The sequence below is a fragment of the Panthera uncia genome, chromosome D1, assembly GCF_023721935.1.
Source record: "Panthera uncia isolate 11264 chromosome D1, Puncia_PCG_1.0, whole genome shotgun sequence".
NCBI lineage: Eukaryota > Metazoa > Chordata > Mammalia > Carnivora > Felidae > Panthera > Panthera uncia.
Genome location: NC_064808.1, coordinates 35317741 through 35342135, shown reverse-complemented (window position 1 = coordinate 35342135; position 24395 = coordinate 35317741). Strand labels below are relative to the sequence as shown.

The 24395-nt window shown below is 37.8% G+C and overlaps 1 long non-coding RNA gene across 1 annotated transcript in view; it reads left to right on the top strand.

The window, feature by feature from the left end:
• The first annotated feature begins 3413 nt into the window (after window positions 1–3413).
• LOC125935499 (uncharacterized) overlaps window positions 3414–24395 on the top strand; it is a 120976-nt gene continuing 99994 nt past the window's right edge. The window contains exons 1-2 of the long non-coding RNA XR_007461698.1: window positions 3414–3490; window positions 15288–15364. This is a non-coding gene — a long non-coding RNA (uncharacterized LOC125935499). The remainder of the gene's footprint in view (window positions 3491–15287; window positions 15365–24395) is intronic.

Here is a 24395-nt window from a genome sequence, read left to right as displayed (position 1 = left end):
ACCCCGTCTTGGGATACACTTGAAACAGGATACCTAGAACTTGTTTCCGATGTACTGCTTTCTCTGATAACTGAAATCATCTATTTCAAATTACATTTTTGATCTTTTTACTGAATCACTGATAATATTTGCTTTCAGGGGGTGGGACACATTCTGTACTTCAAGTACACTAATCTTCTTAATTTCATCTGTGAACATAAGTAGTTAATGAGCTCTTTGTACTATGAATCTATTTTTAGTCTACTGGAGGAAACAGGTTCAAGATCTTTACACTTAATATACTAAATCATCACTTTGCTGCCTACCCAGATTTTAGATCAAACTACAAGCAAAAATATTAATTCATCCTCAAGCCTCATAATACATAAATTAAGTAGTTCTTAACATTTTTTTTTTGGTAGATGGCACATGAAACCTGCATTTACATAGTTTTTTCAGTCAAGTGAACTCCAGCTGTACTAAGACACACATTACCTCATTGTTTAATCAAAATGAGGAAGCAATCTCAAAGTTGATTAATAGGATAAAGGTTAAATAAACTACATAAAGTGGGCCACATGAGGCCTTTTAAAAGAATGAGGTAGTGTAATAAGTACTGATATGGAAATATGTCCATGATATATTGTGAGGAGAAAATATCAAGTAGCAGAGAGTATGTACAGTGTGAGCATATTAAAAAAAAAGTAATGTATGTAAATGCATCAAAAGAGGTCACAAAGGTTTTGTCCCAATTGGCAACAGTGGTTATCCCTGGGCAGAGGGATTGCATACTGGGATGGCTAAAAAGATAAGAGGTCAGAAACTCCCTTTTTATATGTTTTTTTTTTTTTAAATACCTTTTATTTATTTTGAGAGAGAGAGAGAGAGAGAGAGAGAGAGAATAAGCAGGGGAGTGGCAGAGAAAGAGGGTGATAGAGAGAATCACAAGTAGGCTCCAGGCTATCAGCATGGAACCTGATGTAGGGCTCAATCCCATAAACCATGAGATCATGACCTGAGCTGAAATCAAGAGTCAGATGCTTAATTAACTGAGCCATTCAGATGCTCCTTTGTTTTTACTTGTTTGATATACTTTGTAAGGTGGATCGTGTTTTTCCCACATGCATTTACCTTAAAAAAAAAAAAAAAACTAAGAAGGATGCAAAAGAATACAATCTAATGTTAGCTTTCTTCTATAAGAACAAAGAGGAGGAAATGAATAATAGCCAAAGAGACATAGAAGATTTTCATTTCCAGTGTGCACTGTTCAAATTCAGAGTTGTGTTGGGAGAAGAATAATAATGAAATCATACATAGAGATCAGACTATACAAACATACACTTCTGAATCATCCTTGCTCTTGTGTCTGCCAGCTCAAGAAGAAGTTCTAGACTTCTGAAAAGTCTCTTTCCACCTAAACTTTTTGAAAATCTTTTTTTAAAGTTTATTTATTTATTCGGAGGGAGAGAGAGAGAGAGAGAGAGAACGAGCGGGTGAGGGGCAGAGAGAGAGGGAGAGAATCCCAAGAAGGCTCTGTGCTGTAAGCGCAGAGCCCAATGTGGGGCTTGATCCCACGAACTGGGAGATCATGACCTGAGCCAAAATCAGGAGTCAGACACTGAACTGACCGAGCCATCCAGGAGCCCCATCCACCTAACATTTTTATGGGCTCGGGGATTTCCTAGCACACCATCTCACCATGTTTTTGTCCTGTCAGATAGCCCACTGCAGTTTCTCTACACAGATTGCTGTTGCTTTGCCAGGCGTAGGGGGCTATGGCAGGAATGTGAGAACTCTTCGCCACTGCACTATGTGTCCTGGTTTCTCTCAGGCTTGAGCAGACAAAAGGGAGACAGTACAAATGCATACACAGAAGAACGAACAAAGGGCATTTCTAGGAGTGGTAAAAAGGCCAACTTAAGTGAGAAATTTGTGTTGGAAAGGAATGGAATGAGATGTAAAAGAAATAGTTTTGTTATACAAGGTAGCTATGCTTACAGTCACAATAAAGTGAAATATAGGTGACTCGGTAGGGTTGTGTGCAGCAAACAGAAATTAAGTATATTCAGCGGAAAGGAATTTAATACAAGATATTAAGTACTTTCACAGTTGTTGGAAGGGCTGAAAGAACAGTTTCTGGGCCAGACTTTCTGGACTGGTTTCTGGAATAATTCAGAGCTGATCCACAGGGGAAGCTCCTATCTCTGAAGCAGCCACACTGCTACATGCTGTCACAACTGCCTCCCACCCTGGAGGAAGAGCAGCTGAAGCTGTGATCCAGATGTTAGGAAGTTAGACTAGGAAGTCACTTGGTGTTTTCATGCCCACAGTAGTGGAGCAAGGACATGAGCGCAGCTGCAGGAAAGTCTCACATTTCTATATCACCAGCAACAACAGCCAAGAGAGGTAGGGAAACGGTCACCTCTGCATTCTGCCTTCCAAATCTCTCTCAAGTACTGGTGGCACATAATCTGCATCCAGAATGCTAGCTGCAAGAATATTGGGGGATCTAGATGATTGCTTTCCAGACCCTACGAATCAAAGAAGAGTAGAATGGGGGTTGACAGGCAAAGTATCCTCTGTACATAGAGAACTTCCAAGTAGAAAACTCTCACTGATAGTATCACCATCCAGATAAAATAGCCGTTAATATTCAGTTACATATCTATTATTTTTTCCATCTGTGTTAGTCCATCTACTTATCTCTCTAACCAAATATCTATTTCATCTATTCAATTGGAAGTAGTTATTATTTTTCTAGCTTGTTGAGCAGACCTTCCTACCCTTCTTCGGTACCTCAATCCATTCACCTTTTTCTGGCCAACAAACCTTATCACCTCCAACCCTAGTACCCTGAAGTCTAACTTATAGGTTATAGGAACCAAAAAGTTCCTTTTTTCCCTAATCATTATTCACCTCAGTTTTTGTCAGTGGTATCTGATATGTGACAACTCCTGATGTGTGATGTATGTTTGTGTATCATAGAATAGGACATACTTTGCAACCTGTGTTTTTCATGTATAAATATGGAGCGAGAGAGAGAGAGAGAGAAGAAAGAGAGAGAAAGGAGTGGGGAGAGAGAGAAGGGTTTATTATGAAGAATTGGCTCACGTGATTATGGAAGCTGAGAATTTCCTAGATCTGTGATCTGTAAGCTATAGACTCAGAAGAGTTAGTGGCATAATTCAGTCCTAGTCTGAAGGCCTAAGAACTAGGGGCCAATGGTTCAAATCCCAGTCTGAGGGCCAGCAAAGATGAAATGAGATATCCCAAACTCAAGCAGGCAGCAGGAAACAAAAAGGGGTCAATTCCTTCTTCCTTCACTTTTTGTTCTATCCAGTCCCTCAATAGATTGGATGATGCCCATCCTCACTGAAGAGCCTGATCTACTTGACTGAGTCCACTTATTCAAGTGCTGTCTTCATCTGAAAACACCCTCATAGACACATCTGGAAATATCGTTGAGATATTCCTATTAGTTATTGGACTGACGAAAATCTAGAACTTCAAGGTAATGATATGAATTGCTTGATGAATATTGCCACTATTAAGATCACATGTTGTTTTCATTTTCTTATGTACTTTCCCCCACTATTTAAAGAAGCATTTCTCAACAGTCAGTCCTCATGTTATAGGGACTTTTTAACAGTCTTTTACTCCTGCCCCTTTCCGTGCTCCTCACAGGACAAGATTTGCGTCCTCTTTTTTGTGGCTCTGTCCTCTTTCTGTCTTCCTCATGTTTGGCATTTTTGATGGCCTGAAGTATCATTGGTTTTAGGGGAATTACTAGCACATATGAAACAGTATATTAGAAGATAGCAATTAAAAAAGCTTTAGCATCAGACAAACTTGGGTTTGAAGTCCAGCTCCATCTATTATTAGTTGCCTAATCCTGGGAAAATCTCTTTGAACTTTATTTTGTTATTTGTAAGGATTTTTACAGAGATAATATATAAAAGCAAGGTGTTTAGCACATAGGAAGTTAACATTACGAAGACAAATTGTCAATATGATTAGTATCTATTTTCTGCAGTCTGATGAATAAAACAATAATGAAAGCTTTTCCTGTACATTGTTATACTATTACTATTTTCCATCTTAAGCAATTGCTACTCACAATGCTGAGCTGTTTTTTTTTTAATAAAGATTTATAAAACATAGTTATTTGAGATGAAATAAGGTTGGTGATTCAGGTTGAGGATTGTTTTCTGGAGTAGATGATACCAAGAAAAGTAAAGCTTCACAGAGAAGTTTCTATTGTGTGGTGATGATTTCAGCCCGACCTATTCTATTCACATAGACAATGGCAAAGTGTGTTATGTGGGCACGAATATTGACTGAGGACTGTCTGTGCTGTGATAAATTCTGTTTTAGATGTCTATCCTAAAGCCTTCTATTTTAGCAGAGATCCCAGCAAGTCAGCAGCATTTTTTTTTTTTTTTTTTTTTTTGTGGTGCAGTCAGAATAGTTTTCAGCTGAGTCCCTCTTTCTTCTTTAACATTTATCACCGTGGGTTCCTCGGGGTTGTGCAGCCCATACGAAACAAGGTTTACGTCCGCCTTTGGCTCATTTCTCTCCACATGCAGCATTCACCCCATAATGGGCTGCGCTGTGCTCCAGCATCCTGCAGAAAAAGCGCTGGTGTGATTCATCTCCTTCCTGTGGATGTCTCAGCTGCTTTGTCACCCCTGCCTTACATTGCAGCCCAAGAATGATGAGAGGAAACAAGAGCAGAGATGTTGCTTATAGTACCTGAAGATGATTTCTCAGGGGAGAGTAACCAAAGGGCTCCTCCTGTAAGCAGCAGATTGCAATTTTAGACTGCATACTGCACTTTGCAAAGGAACGAATACTAACTAACCCTTTTGAATAAAACTTGAATTCTGTTTCCAAACTTCTGACTTTTTTTTCTGGTTACTTTTTGAGAAAAGGGTGGAAAGAACAAGGATAGCACATACACCACCATGTTTTTCTCTACTCCTGCTCAGGGCTAGGGTGGTTGCACATCCAAATGTGTCTCTTCCTTTCTTGCTAAAGGGATTCCAAATGGGTCTGTAGGGTGCCCAGTATCGTGATATTTTTTTGTCTGGGAGTTGGAGGCCAATGAGATGTAAGGCAATCCCAGTGGGGGATATCCTAGAAATAATTTGCCTTCCTGGGAAAAGCATGCAAGCGGAAACCTGTTTTGTCCATGCTTCTTTCTTCTTTTTATATCAGTGTCGAAACATGTTTTTTTTTAATTAATATTAATTAACAATGTAGTTAACTAGCACTGATATATTAGTACAATACAGTATTTCAACAATTCTGTATGTTACTGAGTGCTCATCAAGCTAAGTGTACTCTTAATCTCCTTCACCTATTTCAACCATTTCCCCCAGCCACCTGCCCCCTGGTAACCCTCTGTTTGCTATAGCTAAGAGTTTATTTTTTGGTTTTCCTCTCTTTTTTTCCGTTGTTCATTTGTTTTGTGTCTTAAATTCCACAGAAGAGTGAAATCATGTGGTGTTTATCTTTCTTTGACTGCTTATTGCACTTAGAATTATATACTGTAAGTCAATCCATGCAATTGCAAAAATGGCAAGATTTTATTCTTTTTTATGGTTGAATAATATTCCACTGTGTGTGTGTGTGTGTGTGTGTGTGTGTGTGTACCCATGTACCACATATATCACCTCTTCTTTATCCATTCATCTATCGATGGGTACTTGGACTGTTTCCATAATTTGGCTATAGCAAATAAAGCTCCAATAAACATAGGGGTACACATATCCCTTCGAATTTGTGTTTTTGTATTCTTTGGGTAAATACCCAGTAGTGCAATTACTGGATCTTAGGGTAGTTCTATTTTTAACTTTTTGAGGAAACTCGACACTATTTTCCAAGTGACTTTACCAGTTTACATTCCCAAACAGTGAACGAGGGTTCTTTTTTCTCCACATCCTCACCAACACTTCATTTCATAGGTTTTTGATTTTAGCTATTCTGACAGGTGTGAGGTGGTATATCACAGTGGTTTTGATTTGCACTTCCCTGACGATGAGTGATGTTGAGTGATGTTTCATGTGTCTTTTGGCCATCTGTATGTCTTCTTTGGAGAAATGTTTGTTCATTTCCCTATTTTTTAAATGGGATTATTTGAGGTTTGGGGTATTGTGTTTTATAAGTTCTTTATATATTTTGGATACTAACCCTTTATCTGATATGTCATTTGCAAATATCTTCTCCCATTTCTTAGGTTTTCTTTTAGTTGTGTTGGTTTTTTTCTTTGCTGTGCAGAAGCTTTTTATTTTGATGTAGTCCCAATAGTTTTGTTTTTTTTTTCCTTTTGTTTCCCTTGCCTCAGGAAACATTATCTAGAAAGATGTTGTTATGGCCAATGTCAGAGAAATGCCTGCCTGTGCTCTCTTCTGAGATTTTTTATGGTTTCGGGTCTCACATTTAGGTCCTCAATCCATTTTCAGTTTATTTTTGTGTATAGTGTAAAAAAGTGGTATTTCACTCTTTTGCGTGTAGTTGTCCAGTTTTCCCAACCCATTTGTTGAAGAGACTGTCTTTTTCTCATTGCATTTTCTTTTCTCCTTTGTTGAAGATTAGTTGGCCATATATTGTGGGTTTATTTCTGGGCTTTCTACTCTGTTCCACTGATATATGTGTCTCTTTTTGTGTCAGTACTATATGGTTTTGATTACTACAGATTTGTAATATAACTTGAAGTCTGGAATTGTGATACCTCCAGTTTTGTTTTTGTTTTTCAAGATTATGTTCGTTATTCTGGGTCTTTATTGGTTCCATACAAATTTTAAGATTGTTTATTCCCGTTCTGTGAAAATGTTGTTGGTATTTTGATAGGGATTGCATTAACTATGTAGATTGCTTTGGATAGTATAGACATTTTACCAATATTTGTTCTTCTAATCCATTAGCATGGTAAATCTTTCCATTTCTTTGTGTTGTCTTCAATTTCTTTCATCAGTGTTTTATAGTTTTCAAAGTACAAGTTCACCTCCTTGATTAAATTTATGTCTATGTGTTTTATTCTTTTTGGTGCAATGGGATTTTTGTAAATGGGATTGTTTTCTTTTTTTAATTAAAAAAATCTTTATTTATTATTTTTGAGAGAAAGAGAGACAGAGTGCAAACAGGGGAGGGGCAAAAAGAGGGAGACACAGAATCTGAAGCGGGCTCCAGGCTCTGAGCTGTCAGCACAGAGCCCAACATGGGGCTCAAACTCATGGAATGTGAGCTCATGACCTGAGCTAAACTTGGATGCGTAACCAACTGAGCCACCCAGGTGCCCCTAAATGGGATTGTTTTCTTAATTTCACTTTTTGTTGCTTCATTTTTAGTGTATAGAAATACAACAGATTTCTGTACATTGATTCTGTATCCTGTGACCTTACTGAATTCATTTATCAGTTCTAGTAGTTTTTTGGTGGAGTCTTGAGGGTTTTCTACATATAGTGTTATGTCATCTACAAATAGTAAAAGTTTTACTTATTTACCAATTTGGATGACTTTTGTTCCTTTGTCTTGTCTGATTGGCACGACTAAGATTTCCAGTGCTATGATGAATAAAAGTGGTGAGAGTGGACATCCATGCCTTGTTCCTGACTTTGCAGGAAAAGCTGTCATTTTTCTCATGGTGTCTGATGTTAGTTGTGAGCTTTTCATGAAGGCATTACACACAGCTGTTTCTTCTAAACATACTTTATTGAGGATTTTTATCATGAATAGATTTATACTCTGTCAAATGCTTTTTCTGTGTCTTTTGAAATGATGATATGGCTTTTATCCTTTCTCTTATTGATGTGATGTCTCATGTTGATTGCTTTGCAAATATTGAATTACTCTTGCTTCTCAAGAATAAATCCCACTTGATCACTGTGAATGATTTTTTTTAATGTATTGTTGGATTTGGTTTGCTAATACTTTGTTGGGAATTTTTGCGTCTATGTTTATCAGAGATGTTGTCCTGTAGTTCTCTTTTTTTATTTTTTATATTTTTAAGTTTATATATTTATTTTGAGTGAGAGAGAGAGCATGTGTGAGCAGGGAAAGGGCAGAGAGAGGGAGAGGGAGAATCCCAAGCAGGGTCCCTGCTGTCAGTGCAGAGCCTGATTCTGGGCTCATTCTCACAAACTGTGAGATCAGGACCTGAACTGAGATCAAGAGTTGGGAGCTTAACGTACTGGGCCACCCAGTTGCCCCTGTAGTTCTCTTTGTATGTGGTGTCTTTATCTGGTCTTGGTATCAAGTTAGTGCTGGTCTCATAAAATAACTTTGGAAGTTTTGTTTCCTCTTCTATTTTTCAAAAAAGTTTGAGAAGAATAGTTATTAACTCTTCTTTAAATATTTGGTAGAATTCGCCTATGAAGCCATCTTGTGCTAGACTTTTGTTTGTTGTGAGTTTGTTGATTTCTGATTCAATTTCATTGCTGATATTCAGTCTGTTCAAATTTTCTATTTCTTCCTGCTTCAGTTTTGGTAGGATATATGTTTCTAGGTATTTTCCATTTCTTCTAGGTTGTTCAAATTTTTGGCAAATAATCTTTCATAATATTCTTTAACAATTGTTTGCATTTCTGTGGTGTTGGTTGTTATTTCTCCTGTTTCATTTCTAATTTGTTTATTTGAGCCCTCTACCTCTTTTATGAGTCTGGCTACAGGTTTATCAATATTGTTGATCTTTTTATTTTTATTTATTTTTATTTTTATTTTTTTTAATTTTTTTTTTTAACATTTATTTATTTTTGAGACAGAGAGAGACAGAGCATGAACGGGGGAGGGTCAGAGAGAGGGGGAGACACAGAATCAGAAGCAGGCTCCAGGCTCTGAGCTGTCAGCACAGAGCCCGACACGGGGCTCGAACCCACAGACTGTGAGATCATGACCTGAGCCGAAGTCAGCCGCTTAACCGACTGAGCCACCCAGGTGCCCCTGTTGATCTTTTTAAAGAACCAGTTCCTGGTTTCATTGATGTGTTGTACTGGTTTGTTGTTGTTGTTGTTGTTGTTGTTGTTGTTGTAGCTATGTTTTTAGTTCCTATATCATTTATTTCTACTGTTTTGGGGTTTTGTTTGTCCTCTTTTCCTAGCTGCTTTAGGTAAGGTTAGGTTGTTTATTTGAGATTTTTCTTGCTTCTTGAGGTAGGACTGTGTTACTATAAACTTCTCTCTTAGAATTATTGTTGCCATATCCTGAAGTTCTTGGACTGTTGTGTTTTATTTGCATTTGTTTCCATGTATTTTTTAACTTGTTCTTTGATTTTTTGAATGACCAATTCATTGTTTAGTAGCATGTTATTTAATCTCCATGTATTTGTGCCTTTTCCATATTTTTTCTTGTGGTTGATTTCTAGTTTCACAGCACTGTTGTCAGAAAAAAAAATTATGGTATATTTTCAGTCTTTTTGAATTTGTTGAGACTTGTTTTGTGGTGTAATATGTGGTATACTCTGGAGACTGTTTCATGTACACTTGAAAAGAAAGTGTATTCTTCTGCATTAGGATGGAATGTTCTGAACATATCTGTGAAATCCATCTGGTCCAGTGTGTCATTCAAAGCCACTGTTTCCTTGTTGATTTTCTATTTGAATGATCTGCCCATTGATGTAAGTGGGGTGTTAAAGTCTCCTACAGTTATTGTATTACTATTGGTTAGTTACTTTATGTTTTTTACTCTGTTTTATGTCTTTGGGTGGTCTCACATTGGGTGCATAAATATTCATAATTTTTATATATTCTTGTTGGATTGTCCCCTTTATTATTATATAGTGTCCTTTATCTCTTATCCCAGTCTTTGTATTAAAGTCTATTTTGTGTGATATAAGTATTGCTACTCTGGCTTTCTTTTGATATCTGTCTGCAAAATAAATGTTTTTCCATCTCATCACTTTCAATCTACATGTGTCTTTAGGTGTGAGTCTCTTATAGGCAGCATTTAGATGGTTCTTTTTTTTTTTTAATCCATTCCATCACCCTTTGTCTTTTAATTGGAGCATTTAGTCCATTGACATTCAAAGTAACCATTGACAGGTATGTATTTATTGCCATTTTGTTACCCGTTTTGTGTTGTGTTTGTAGTTCTGTTACTTTCTTCCCTTGCTCTCTTCTCCCATGATACATTGGCTACCTTTAGTGATATAGTTGCAGTTTTTTTCTCTTTATTTTTTTGCATATATATTACTGGATTTTGATTTGTGGTTAACATTAAGTTTGTATGTAACATCTTCTCTATATAGCAGTCTACCTTGAGTTGATGGTTGCTTACTCCTCTCCTTGCCACATTTTAGGTATATGGTGTCATACTTTATATCATTTTATTTTGTGAGTCCCTTGACTAATTTTTAAAGATATACTTATTTTTACTGCTTTTAGTTTCTTTTCTTATTCTTACTTATGGTCTTTGCTCTCCACTGAGAGAGTCCTCTAATATTTCTTGTAGGGCTGGTTTAATGGTCATGAATTCCTTTAGCTTTGTTTGTCTGGGAAACTCTTTATCCCTCCTTCTATTCTGAGTGATAGCCTTGATGGATACAGTATTCTTGGTTGCACTTTTTTTTTTCCCTTTCAGCACTTTAAATATATCATGCCACTCCCTTCTCGCCTTGAAGTTTCTGTTAAAAAGTCTGCTTAGAGCCTTATGAGGTTTCCCTTTTATGTAACTGTCTTCTTTTCTATTTCTTCTTTTACAATTCCCTCATTATCACTACTTTTTGCCATTTTAATTACTATGTATCTTGGTGTGGACCTCCTGATTTTGTTTGGGAAGGTTTGTGTCTCCTGACACAATCTGAATATCTGCTTCCTTCCCTAGATTTGGGAAGTTTTCAGCTTTTATTTCTTTAAATAAATTTTCTGCTCCCTTTTCTCTCTCTTCTTCTATGATCCCTATTATGCAAATATTATTATGCTTGATGGATTTGGTGAGTTCCCTAAGTCTATTCTCATTTTGAATAATTTTTTTCTCTCACCTGCTCAGCTTGATTACTTGCCATTACTCTGTCCTCAGGTTGCTGATTTGTTCTTCTGCTTCCTCTGGTCTGCTCTTTATTTCATCTAGTATATTTTTAATTTCATGTATTGTATTCTTCATCTCTGATTGATTCTTTTTCTGTTTCTTTTTTAAGGACTTTACTGATGTTCTCCACTCTTTTCTCAAGTTCAAGGAATGTCTTTATGATCATTACTTTTAATTTTCTATCAGCCATATTACTAATCTCTGTTTGATTTAAGTCTCTTGCTATGGTTTTGTCCTGTTCTTTCTTACCAAAACTTAGCACTTGATGGGTGTCTCCTATGAGTATTGTGTGCACAAAGGCTGAGCCGTCTTTTCTGTCATCTGTAGTGCCTGTTGTGATAACTGTTTTGTCCCTGAATTGTTAGTGGATCAATCTGGGGCTGCCTTGGTCTTGAGTTGAGTCAGATGAGTCATTTACCAGACATGCAGTAGCACCAAACTGCAGGACACTTCCCTTGTGTTGTCCCCTTTATTGGTGGGCAGGACCTATAATCAGAAAAGCTGTCTGCCCCACCCCACTGCTGAGGCCACAATCTAACTGGTGTATAATGGTTATCTTTTTTTCTCCCCATGACAGGAGTCACTTTAGACTGGTGGTGCTGGCCCCTGTTGGCACTACTTGCGTACTGCCAGGCTTGTGATCCTGGTTTGAATGGACTCTGGCCAAGGGTATATTGGAGGGGGCAGATCCAAATGTGCTGGGGGATGGGTCACACAGTGCCTGCAAAGTTTGTGCACTCGTGAGAGGGGATGTGCCACCATTGCTGAGACCAGGGCCAGCCGACTGGATCCATAAAGTGTGCATGGGCAAGGCATGCAATTTTAACAAGGTGCATGCCTGTCCTCCATGGGAGGGGATCTGCCGCAGCAGCAACAACTGCCGCAGCAGCCAGAATGAGGCTTCAAAAAGTGTGTGGGTCAGAAGTTATGTTGTTCACAGTGGTTATGCAGGTCTTCAGAGGGAGGGGGCTCATAGAGCTGGGACTGAGGCAAGTATGAGTGGAAAGGGCAAATTCACTGAGGCAGGGGCGGTGAGTGCAGTACTCGTAGCAAGTTAGGTAGTGAGTGTCAGCACCAGGCTGGGTTTTGCAGGTGGCAATGTGTTTATATTGGGGGATGGGGGAGGTAAATGGTGCCAGCCAGCTCCTTTTTTCCTGGAAGAGTCTCCCAGGGATCTCTGTCTCTCTAGGACATTCTCTGAGATTAGTAAATAACTCTCCCTCCTATATGCCTCAAACATTTTCAAACTGCTTCTTCTATGCTGTATCTCCACAGACTATTTGTTGTGTTGTCTCTTTAAGGGTAGGGACTTAGCTTCCTATGCCCTTCCTGCTCTTCCAGAACTGAGTCCACTGATTTTTAACATTCTAAGCTTTAAGAATGTTGAAAGAATTCACAGAATTCAAAATTCAGCCCCTCTAGTTTTCAAAGCCAAATGCTATGGAGATTAATCTTCCTTGTGTGGGCTCCCCAGTGTGATCCTCTTTTTCTCTCCCTTCTCTGTGCCTGTGGGTCCCTCCATCCAGCAGACAGTCCCATGGTCTGTTTAACTCCCCACTGTGTCTCTTCCCTTCCTATCCTCTTTGATGTGGCCTCTAAATTTAGTTGTGGAGTTTGTTCTGCTATCCTTCAGGTTGTTTTCTGGGTTATTTACACCGATGTGTGTGTTATCTAGTTGTATCCTTGGGATGGTGTGGGCTTAGGGTCCTCCTACTCCATCATCTTCCCTGCCACCAATTCACCCATGCTTCCTTTTTTCTGCTTGAAAAGCTGTTGTGCCCCAAGCTGTGGCAGCAATCTCCCTGTCATGTTGGGATTCATTGCCAGCACAGGGATGGCAGAGGGAAAATTCAGAAAGAATTTGGATCTTCAATAACAATGTTAAAAGGCTTCTCCAACACTAGCATGTCCTACCTCTAGACTTCTGATTTGGTATGATAGAAAGTGCCAATGTTGTTTTAACTGGTTTTAATTGGAGATTTTGTTCTTTCAGTGGCAGGCTTTCTCATTGATGAGCATGGTACTTGATGTCCTTTTTGATTTTTGGAGCAGACTGAGTCATCCTTTCCCTGAATTTGTGCCAGGATGTAGTGGAATAAAATGGAGTCAGGAGGGATGGGCATCTGAAGCATTCAGATGAGGAAAAAGTCTTCACACTAGTGCAAATCAATTTCCAAGAAGCTTAGAGATTCAAAGCCATGGAAAATCCTAACGTCCAAGTATACCCAAAGCTGATAATAAAACATAAAACACAAAAGATCACAATTCCCTGGGTGGGACAGCAGAAGTAAGAGTATGGGTCAAGTGAGATAATTAAGTGTATTTCCATGAAAAAAGATAGGATGCCCAAGGCTGATAGTTATTGGATGCTCTCTTGCCCCCTAAGGAGTGTGTGATCCTGGCTTAAAAGCACAACTTCAGAGAGATAAATGAGTCTTCTTTCTAACATCCTAGCATCTTTTACATTCCCCTTTCCCTAAGCTCTGAACCACAGAAGGCATCTTGTGGTAAGAAGCGGATTTGTAGGTTTCTGAATGAAAAGTTATGCTCTGTGATTTTCTACAGAATAGCTCCTATTCTAAAATCACCAGCCAAAGCAACATTCTGCTCAGAAAGTGGTAAAAATATGCTTAGGGAATGTTCATATACTGTGCTTCATATAGTCAAATTAAGAAGCCTTTCCCCAGAGCCTTTTATGAGTTTGGCACTGGACTAGTTACCATCTTTCAGGAATAACAGTGCCATATTGTACAAGAACCTTATAAAATTCACAACAAAATATAGCAAAGAGCACAATTTCTTTTTCTATCAAGTTAGTTTTTCTCTTTAAAGACAATCTTTATCTATCAGAATCAGTAGAATCTGTTTCTCTAATACAACATGAAATACCTATCTATGATGTTTCTCTTCCAATAAGTAGACATCAACAAGGGGTTGGCCAGCCTCTGTAAAGAACAGAGAAAGAACACCCACCTGGAAACAAATTATATGTATTTCATAATCATTTGTCAAATCTTCCTGAAACATCTGAATTCAGCGTTAGGTGCTGTTATCAGTCAGCATTATTAAGTACAAGCAACAGTAATAACTACTCCCAGCAGAAGACATATCAAAAGCGTATTGCCAGCTGTCAGAATCTCTAAATGGTACAAAACCAAGGTTAGAAACTATGTAGCCAATAACAATTCCCCAAATGACACTGAAGAACTGGTCTAGATGCCACAGCACTGACTTGGTCATAGTTACCACAGTTTACTCTTCAGACACCATCAAAACTGATCCATGGCACTATCTTTAGATATGCAGTGTGGCTTACCAGGGATGGAACCCTTCTACTGATGGCACCCTTTGCAGAATAGACTCTATGTAGTTACTGTTTTTTGCACTATTAACATAAGATTCAAAAGCTAGGATGTATATGTGATTAGAGGAGACCGGAGACTGGACTACATCCCTGAGCTTCAGTTGGAAGAAAGACCAGGAAAACAAGCATTTGGAATATTCTTCTTTTATAATAGAAAATGGGATTTGTCTCATTAGGTAGGGGTTTGCTAAACCAGTGATTTGGGGAGGCATTTAGCCATGTCTGTAGACACTTTTTATTGTTTATGCTTTGGCTTCTAAAGCCTCTGGTATTTTTTCCAGTCAATCTCTAAATTCTTATGCCAGTAAATAGCTGAGTGCTGGTCACTTTAAGAGTTCTATTAGAGGATATGCAGCTACTGTGGCCACACCTTGGATTTGAACCAAGTCTGCTTGACTTTAAAGTTTATGACTACTCACTGGAATAGTTCATAGTATTTTACATGTATATAGGCTGCTGGAAATATTTTGGCCACCATAGTTTATTCCTGGATTGCTGAATTTTCAAATCTTTAATTGCCAGTCCATATCCTGTTCTAGGTAATAAAGTGAATGATGTAATTGTTCCCTTTAAAACACTGGGAAAAAAGAAGCATGTGGGGCTGCTAGAGAATGGCTTATACTCAGAAAGAAAGAATAGAGCCTGCTAATTGTGCAGGCTCTGGTGCTAGTATTCTTGGTTTCTAATCCTGGCTCTTCAGGTGATTCAGGGGGTAGATTTGATCAAATTACCCATCTTTGTGTCTCATTTTGCTCATCTATAAAGTGTAGATAAATGTACTTCTCACAGAGTTTTGCTGTGAAAATTAAATTAATTAATGCACAGGAAGCACTCAGAATAGTGCCTAGAATGTGATAAAAATTCAAAGAGTGTTGATTATTATTACTTTCTTGAAGTACTGATTTTCATTTTTTTTTCATAGTGAAAATATCACTTCAGATGGAATCTTAATGGAAAGCCAGAAATGAATGGAAACTGAATAATAGCAGAGCTGCTTTGGTAAGTAAGATGGGAGTCCTCATTTCACTCAGTCTCAGGTTTCCTTTAAGGCATCACCGGTAGATGACAATAGTTCAGATTTGTCAAACTTTTACCCTGTACCAGGTTCTGTGCTCAGTTGGCTTGCATTTTTTTCATGTGATAAGTACAATGACCCTGTGAAGTAGGTATTGTCTCCATATACAGATTTACTTATTTATAGGTGATGAGACTGAGGCTTTTTGAATGTTAATAACTTGCAAGGAGTCACATATCCAGTAACTGTCAAAGTCAAGACTGGAGCCAAATCTGCCTGATGGCCATGAATCAAATATTCTTAACCAACTCATTGCGCTGCCTACCCTTGTGGATCAGGTGCCTGGTTTTAACACAATTATAGATGAATTGGGCCATTCTTGCTTCTTGCAGTGATGAAATATTGGTTGGACTCCTGGGTATTACCCAGGAATCAATTAGGAGAACACTTTTTATATGAATTTGGGAATCTCTACTGTATTAAATTATGTGAGATATGAATCCAAAGAAGCTGAATTCACTGGGATGAGTATAACTATTAGGTATGGAAGTGAAACAAATACTATGCATGATTATAAAAAGATAGCTAATTAACAAAGAAGCAATAAAACGCTCAGATTAGTTTAAAAGGGCAAAATATTATTGATGCTTATTTCTTTGGGTCAATGTTCAGAATCATAAAATTCACAAAAAGCTACTGGAAACTCCTATGTGGAGAAATTTCTACTTGTCTGACAGCCAGAACTTTTATGATATCTGGTGATGGGCAATCTCCTGCTCAGAGTAGATGTTTTCCTGGTAGTCCTCTTGATATTCTCCTTTCTATAATGAATCCTTCAGCAGGAAGCAACTTTTTTATTCTTAGGTGCTGACATCTTGTGTTCTATTTCCCACTGATATCTGGAAACTTGTCAGGAGAAGGCACTGTTTTTCCTTTGTTCCTCCTTCCTGCTGCTACTTAGGTGGCAGGAAAGAAATTTCCAGACTTCCTGCATCATAAAGATCACAAAGTGTATGACTGTTTACTATCTCCCCGACCCAGGCCTAAATGGACAATTGGAAGAAATTGTTGCAGGACCATGGACAGAGTCAAATAAGATGTTCATTGTGATAGGAGAAAAGATCTTTCATTAAGATACACAAATTACTTGAAAGGAACTAGCTAGTGGAAGCAGTACCATGATCTTACTCTTTGAAAACTGCTCAGGGGTACCCTTTGGGTAAATCCAAGTGGAAGCCAGAAGGTACTAAAAGCTATTGATGTAGCTCATGCAAGTCAGCCTCTGAAGGCAGCAATCAAGAAGAAGATGGGTAAAAAGTAGAATGAATGAAGAAATGCGTGCACGTGCACATACACACACAGAAATACACACTTAATGAAAATCCACTTCATGACAGTTAGGGTGCAAAATTCACTCCTTGGCTACAATGACGGAATTTTTTATTATCAGTGGAGCTGGCCTTGGCAAAAAGTTTCTTGTATTTCATTGCACTTTGTTATAACTCTAAATCAGCCAGCTAGAAAAATTGAAAAGTAAGCTAATTTACTTCTCAAAATTTGCAAATACTTGTATCAGATGAAACTGCAGAACAAAAATCTCATTAGTCCCCCAAGAGACAATTTTTGTAATAGCATAATTAAAGCTGTCAGTCATAGGTACTGGAGCAAATGATCAGAAATATATTATCCCTTTAGTCCTTCAGCATGGATGCTTTTCAGACCAACCCATACCTGTTGCATAGATTGGATACATTTTTATTCTACATATTAACTTTAGTGATCTACAGTAGGTCTAGCTGTATAGTGAACCATGATATATTCTTATCATGAGTAGTCCAGCTAATTTAAGTGCACTTCCAAGGGAATTCAAGCACGTGGTCCCTAAGGCTGAGAAAAAAATGTGTTTCTTTCTGGATATCATGTATATATAGCTGCAGGTTTGCATTAAAGGAGATTTTCAAGGTTCCTGCTAAAGGGGTCTAAGTTTCAGAAGTTACACCATTACAGTGAATTCAACTTTACTGTCCCTGAAGCTTTCACCATTTTTGAGTTTTCAAAATGGTCATTAATGGATGTGCATGTTAACTTGTTAAATAAATTATGAGAGGACTTTACCGCTGAATTGAGGGTGTCAGGGAATTTGTTTGTTGAGGTGGCTGTAAAGGTAAGGTATCCATTCCCCTGAAACCAGGCCCTCTGTAGTTAACTCTTGGAGGGATACTGAACCAAGAAGAATTCTCTGCTCTGCCTTCCATCTCAGACTCCCAGCTCTTAGTATGGACATCTCGCCTGGCTCCAGTCCCTAAAGGACATAACTCTGCTCATTAAAACCAGTAGCACTATATCTGGTCAGAAACAGGAAAGGAACCATTTAACCCAGAGGAGGTGATCTATCAGGGAAGTTCAGAGAGGAAGAACCTTACAAAACCACCCCAACTTCTCAGGACCAGCATTCTTAGTCTATTTTGGCTGATATAACAAAATACCCTAGACTGGGTAGCTCAGAAACAATAGTGAGAAGTTAACTATGACAAAAATGCCTTTCTCACAGTTTTTGAGGCTGGAAGTTTGAGATCAAACACCTGTTATGTTAAGTCATTATTTGTTAAAGTTTCAGTTTTCTATAGGTAAATAAATTCTTAAATTTCCATGAGACTCTGAAGATCTCTTGTTCTTTACCTTAAAGAGTCACATAAAGATGATTGTGCACCCAAAATGGTCACTTCTACTAACTAAAAAAAAATATTTCATTGATAAGTATCAATGTAATTGACAATTCTTATTGAAGTTTTGGGGTTTTTTTTTTTTTTTTTGGTATTAAAGATATCTCAAACTCTCTCAACTGATAAAAGACCACACTAAAAATCTTTACAAAGGCATATTTTGGAAATTTCATTGATATGTACCCCCTTATGAATGAATAAAATGATAATAAATTTAACTGTAAAGTTTACCAAAACAAAGTTAGAAGCACCCAAGAAACACATCCTTGATAAGGAAGTGAATAGAGACATAATCCCTAGGCATATGGGAATTGAGAGACAAAAATCTAAAAAGGAAAAAAGTCTAATATTCATCATTGATTTGAAGGTTGCTATTTTGGGTATCAATGCATTATGCATCTGGCCATTGTGGTACATAATAAAATGACGGACTACAACTGGTTGGACTCTCTGGTCATTTGAGTGCTTTGGTTTTAATTAATCAGATATTGGAGTACATAATTTAATTATGACATTTTATTGACCTGTGCCAACAACAATGGCACCATTTCCCAAACAGTATGTTAAGAATAAAATAAATGATTAGAATATTTTGATCATTAGTGTATTTAAAATTATTTCTCCATCTTTTATTTACATTTTGTTCAATAATGAACAGATAAGGCAGCATCTGGGTGGCTCAGTCGGTTATACATCTGACTCTTGATTTCAGCACAGGTCATGATCTCATGGTTGTGGGATTGAGCCTCGGCATGGAGCCTAATTGAGATTCTCTTTCTCCCTATCTTTTTGCCCCTCCCCAGCTCGTGTGCTTTCTCTCTCTCTCAAAATAAATAAATAAGCATTAAACAAAATAATGAACAGATAAGGAATAGCTGTGCTGCACCTGCTATGGAGGTCTCAATCGTGTACAGCCAGGATATGTTGCACATTCAGCAGCTTCACGCAGCTGCCAAGATAGGAGGGAATATGGGAATAGAAATGATTCTCTTTGACTTTAAGTATAGTTTATACCTTTCATTTTGCCTCCTATCTCCAAATATGAGTATGTTGCACAGTTGGATAGGTTTTTTTCTACAGAATGACTATGTTGTGGCCTACATCCTATGGCTCCTTGCCATTTTCACTGCTCCATTGTTTACCATAGTTGTAATATACGGCTGCCTTTTTGGTTTTGTCCAGTAGAAACCCAGGCATCACATTCTGGTATTTTGGGGGATTCTGGTAACAAATGCCTGATGGAAATTGAAGCTTGAATGAAAATATTATTTTATTCCTTTAAATGGATTTGGTTTTTCATATCTTCATCATTTTTATGTAAAGCAGGAGAACCAAAAGGGGGAGAAGGAGACTGAGACAAAGAAAGAGAAAGAGGGAAAGAACAGTGAAATAATTAGGAGGAAGAAAGCCAGTTTCATTCTCTTATGAGCAAGTGATCTTGGAAATCGTGATAAATTGAGCCTCACTATCCTCATTTGAGAAATGGAGAATATAATACCTCAGAGTGTTTGTTAGAAAATTGATATTTTTTTAAATAAAAAAAGGATTTTTTAAACCCCTCCTTTGGTTTCAGCTTCCTCAACTACAGAGGGGGTGTATTCTAGGTGACCTGAAGCGCCCCAGTGTTCAGCTGTGTCACTGGGCTGTGTATAATCAGGTTCAGACTGTGAGGCTGTTTCTATTTTAGGCCTAAAGCTTTACCACTTTTTGGTTTGCATGACTAATACAGCTTCCGGCAATACACATGATTAACACATAATAACAAGAGAGAGAGAGAGAGCATGGGGGGGGGGAGAGAAGTAGAGAGATTGATTATAACTGTATATATAGAGAGGATTCTGAGTTTCCATTGAGTTCTCATGTTCCTTCTTCATGAATACACATATATTTAATTGCAGTTTTGTCTGCTGTATATTTTAATCTTTTTATATCACAAAGTTTGGCTAATCTGTATATATCACTTTCTACTTTCACATGTATAAAAGTCACTTCCCAAAACCTTAGAAATGCATATTCTTTGATTTTTCTATACATTTATAGTCTATTGAGATAGATCTTGAGTAAAAGTTGCTAAACTTGAATGTTATTCATTTATTAAGGGTAGCTAGCCTTTTACTGCCTACTTTATCTTGCTGTCAAACATGCTATTGACTGTAACCTATCATGGGCAAATGTTTTTTAAACTAAGTCAATTATATATAACTTATACTATTTAAATTTATTTTCTTTTTACTAAAAACGACTCTTCTGCCTATTTGTATACTACTAAGGCACTTGTTTTTAAGGATTTATTTTAAAAAACTTACGTTTATTTATTTTTGAGAGAGAAACCGAGCATGAGCAGGGAGGGCCAGAGAGAGAGGGAGACACAGAATCCTAGGAAGGCTCCAGGCTCTGAACTGTCAGTACAGAGCCTGACATGGGGCTCAAACCCAGAACTGAGAGACCATGACCTGAACCGAAGTCGGTGCTTACCCAGCTGATCCACCCAGGCACCCCAAAGATTTATTTTAAAGTAAACTATTTTAATCATCAAATAAAATATATTTGTGTATGCAAGTTTATAAATTAGTTAGCCATATATACTCTAAACTGAAGTGCTTTCCTTTATCATTGAAGTTAGAAGTATAGAAAATCGAATAATATTTTCAAAAAGAAGAAAAAAGCTTCCATAATTTTGCTCTCCTGATGACAGTCTCACTTTCACAGAAGAAATTTGATTTGTATTCAACATACATGTGCATATTTTAAATAGTTGTAGTCATTATGTTGACAGCATTTCTGATTTTGAAATTTTAATAAACTTTCTCCTGTGTCTTAAGAGACTTGATAATTATGAAAGATTATGTTATATTACACTCTGTTGACTTAGCATATCAACTTTTACTTTTTTATGGGATATTTATGTGTCCTTTTGTTTTCTTTCCTCCCTCCTTCTCCCCTTCCTTCTGTCAGTTAATCAATTAATTAATACAGTGCTTTCAAAAAATACCATAGACTGGGAGGGTTATAAACAACAGAAATTTCTTTCTCGCAGTTATGGAGGCTGGAAAGTCCAAGATCAAGGCATTGGCAGATTCAGTGTCTTCTGAGAACCTGCTTCTTGGTTCATAGGCAGCTGCCTTGTTGCAGTGTCCTCACATGGCAGAAGGGATTGAGAGAGCTCTCTGGGGCTTTTGTTACAGGGCAATGATCCCATTCTTGAGGGCTCCACCCTCATGACCTAATAACCCCCTGAAAGGCCCCACCTCCAAATACCATCACTTGGGGATTCAATTTCAATATATGAATTTGGGGAGGGAACACATTTAGTCTATATATGGCACCTTATGAAGAAATCTTATGAGTAGAATTATAGCATCAAAGAGTTTGAATGCCTACATGGTTCTTTCTGTGTTTTGCCATATTTTTTTCTAAACTAGGAAATAGTGCTTTTGAAAAACTTTTAAGTTTGGAGAGTCCAGTGAATATACAGAAATAGTCTTAGTTTTCATATCTAATGTGATAGTTTGGCTCACATGTCAGCAAATAAGAAACTCACAAAGTGCTGGTCATCCACGTCAATGCTACAACAATTTTTATTCTTTTTTAAAATATAACTTATTGTCAAATTGGCTAACTTACAGTGTGTATAGTGTACTCTTTGTTTTGAGGGTAGATTCCAGTGGTTCATCGCTTTACATATAACGCCCAGTGCTCATCCCAACAAGTGCCCTGATCAATGCCCATTACCCATTTTTCCCTCTCCCCCCTCCCCATCAACCCTCAGTTTGTTCTCTGTATTCAAGAGTCTCTTCTCGTTTGCCTCCCTCCCTCTCTGTTTGTAACTATTTTTTTTCCTTCTCTTCCCCCATGGTCTTCTGTTAAGTTTCTCAAGTTCCACGTATGAGTGAAAACATATGAAAACCTCTTTATCCATTTATCAATTGATAGGCATTTAGGCTCTTTCCATAATTTGGCTATTGTTGAAAGCACTGCTATAAACATTGGGTACACTTGCTCCTATGCATCAGCACTCCTGTATCCCTTAGATATATTCCTAGTAGTGCTATTGCTGGGCCATAGGGTAGTTCTATTTTTAATTTTTTTGAGGAACCTCCACACTGTTGTCTAGAGCGGCTGTACCAATTTGCATTCCCACCAACAGTGCAAGAGGGTTCCCGTTTCTCCACATCCTCTCCAGCATCTATAGTGTCCTGATTTGTTCATTTTAGCCACTCTGACTGGCATGAGGTGGTATCTCAGTGTGGCTTTGATTTGTATTTCCCTGATAAGGAGTGACATTGAGCATCCTCTCATGTGTCTGTTGGCCATCTGGGTGTCTTGTTTGGAAAAGTGTCTATTCTTGTTTTCTGCCCATTTCTTCACTGGATTAGTTGTTTATCAGGTGTTGAGTTTGGTAAGTTCTTTATAGATTTTGGATACTAACCTCTAACTAATCAGAGCCTGATTCAGAGCTTGAACTTACGAATCATGAGATCATGACCTGAGCCGAAGTCGGACACTTAATCAACTGAGCCACTCAGGCACCCCTCTTTTTCAATATTACTTTGGCTATTCAGGGTCTTTTGTGGTTCCATACAAATTTAGGATTGCTTGTTCTAGCTTTGAGGATGCCGGTGCAGTTTTGATTGGGATTGCATTGAATGTGTAGATTGCTTTGGGTAGTATTAACATTTTAACAATATTTATTCTTCCAACCCATGAGCATGGAAGGTTTTTCCATTTCTTTGTGTCTTCTTCAATTTACTTCATAAGTTTTCTATAGTTTTCAACATACAGATCTTTTATATCTTTGGTTAGGTTTATTCTTATGTATTTTATGGTTCTTGGTGCAATCATAAATGGGATCAATTTATTGATTTCTCTTTCTGTTGCTTCATTATTGGTGTATAGAAATGCAACGGATTTATGTACATTGATTTTGTACACTGCAACTTTGCTTAATTCATGTATCAGTTCTAGCAGCCTTTTGGTGGAGTCTTTCGGGTTTTCCATGTAGATGATCATGTTGTCTGCGAAAAGTGAAAATTTTACTTCTTCTTTGCCAATTTTGATGCCTTTTATTTCATTTTGTTGTCTGATTGCTGATGCAAGGACTTCCAACACTATGTTAAACAACAGTGGTAAGAGTGGACATCCCTGTTGTGTTCCTGAGCTCAGGGGGAAAGCTCTCAGCTTTTCCGCATTGAGGATATTAGCTGTGGGCTTTTCATGTATGGCTTTTATGATGTTTAGTAATGTTCCTTCTCTCCCAGCTTTCTTGAGGGCTTTTATTAAGAAAGGATGCTGGGGCGCCTGGGTGGCTCAGTCGGTTAAGCGGCCGACTTCGGCTCAGGTCATGATCTCGTGGTCCGTGAGTTCGAGCCCCGCGTCGGGCTCTGTGCTGACAGCTCAGAGCCTGGAGCCTGTTTCAGATTCTGTGTCTCCCTCTCTCTGACCCTCCCCCGTTCATGCTCTGTCTGTCTCAAAAATAAATAAACGTTAAAAAAAAATTAAAAAAAAAAAAAAGAAAGGATGCTGTATTTTGTCAAATGCTTCTTCTGTATCTATTGACAGGATCATATGGTTCTTATCCTTTCTTTTATTAATGTGATATATCACATTGATTGATTTGCAAATATTGAAGCAGCCCTTCAGCTCAGGGATGAATCCCACTTGATCATGGTGAATAATTATTTTTATATGCTGTTGAATTCTATTTGCTAGTATCTTGTTGAGAATTTTTGCACCCATGTTCATCAGGGATATTGGCCTGTAATTCTCCTTTTTAATGAGGTCTCTGTCTGGTTTGGGAATCAAGGTAATGCTGGCTTCATAGAATGAGTCTGGAAGCTTTCCTTCCATTTCTATTTTTTGGAACAGCTTGAGAAGGATAGGTATTAACTCTGCTTTAAATGTCTAGTAGAATTCCCCTGGGAAGTCATCTGGCCCAGGACTCTCATTTGTTGGGAGATTTTTGATAACTGATTCAATTTCTTCACTAGTTATGGGTCTGTTAAAATTTTCTATTTTTTCCTGTTTGAGTTTTGGTAATGTGTGGGTGTCTAGGAATTTGTCCATTTCTTCCAGGTTGTCCAGTTTGTTGGCATATAATTTTTCATAATATTCTCTGATAGTTGTTTGTATTTCTGAGGGATTGGTTGTGATAAGTCCAATTTCATTTGTGATTTTATCTATTTGGGTCCTCTCTCTTTTCTTTTTGACAAGTCTGGCCAGGGGTTTATCAATTGTGTTTAGTTTTTCAAAAACCATCTCTTAGTTTCATTTATCTGTTCTAATGTTTTTTTTT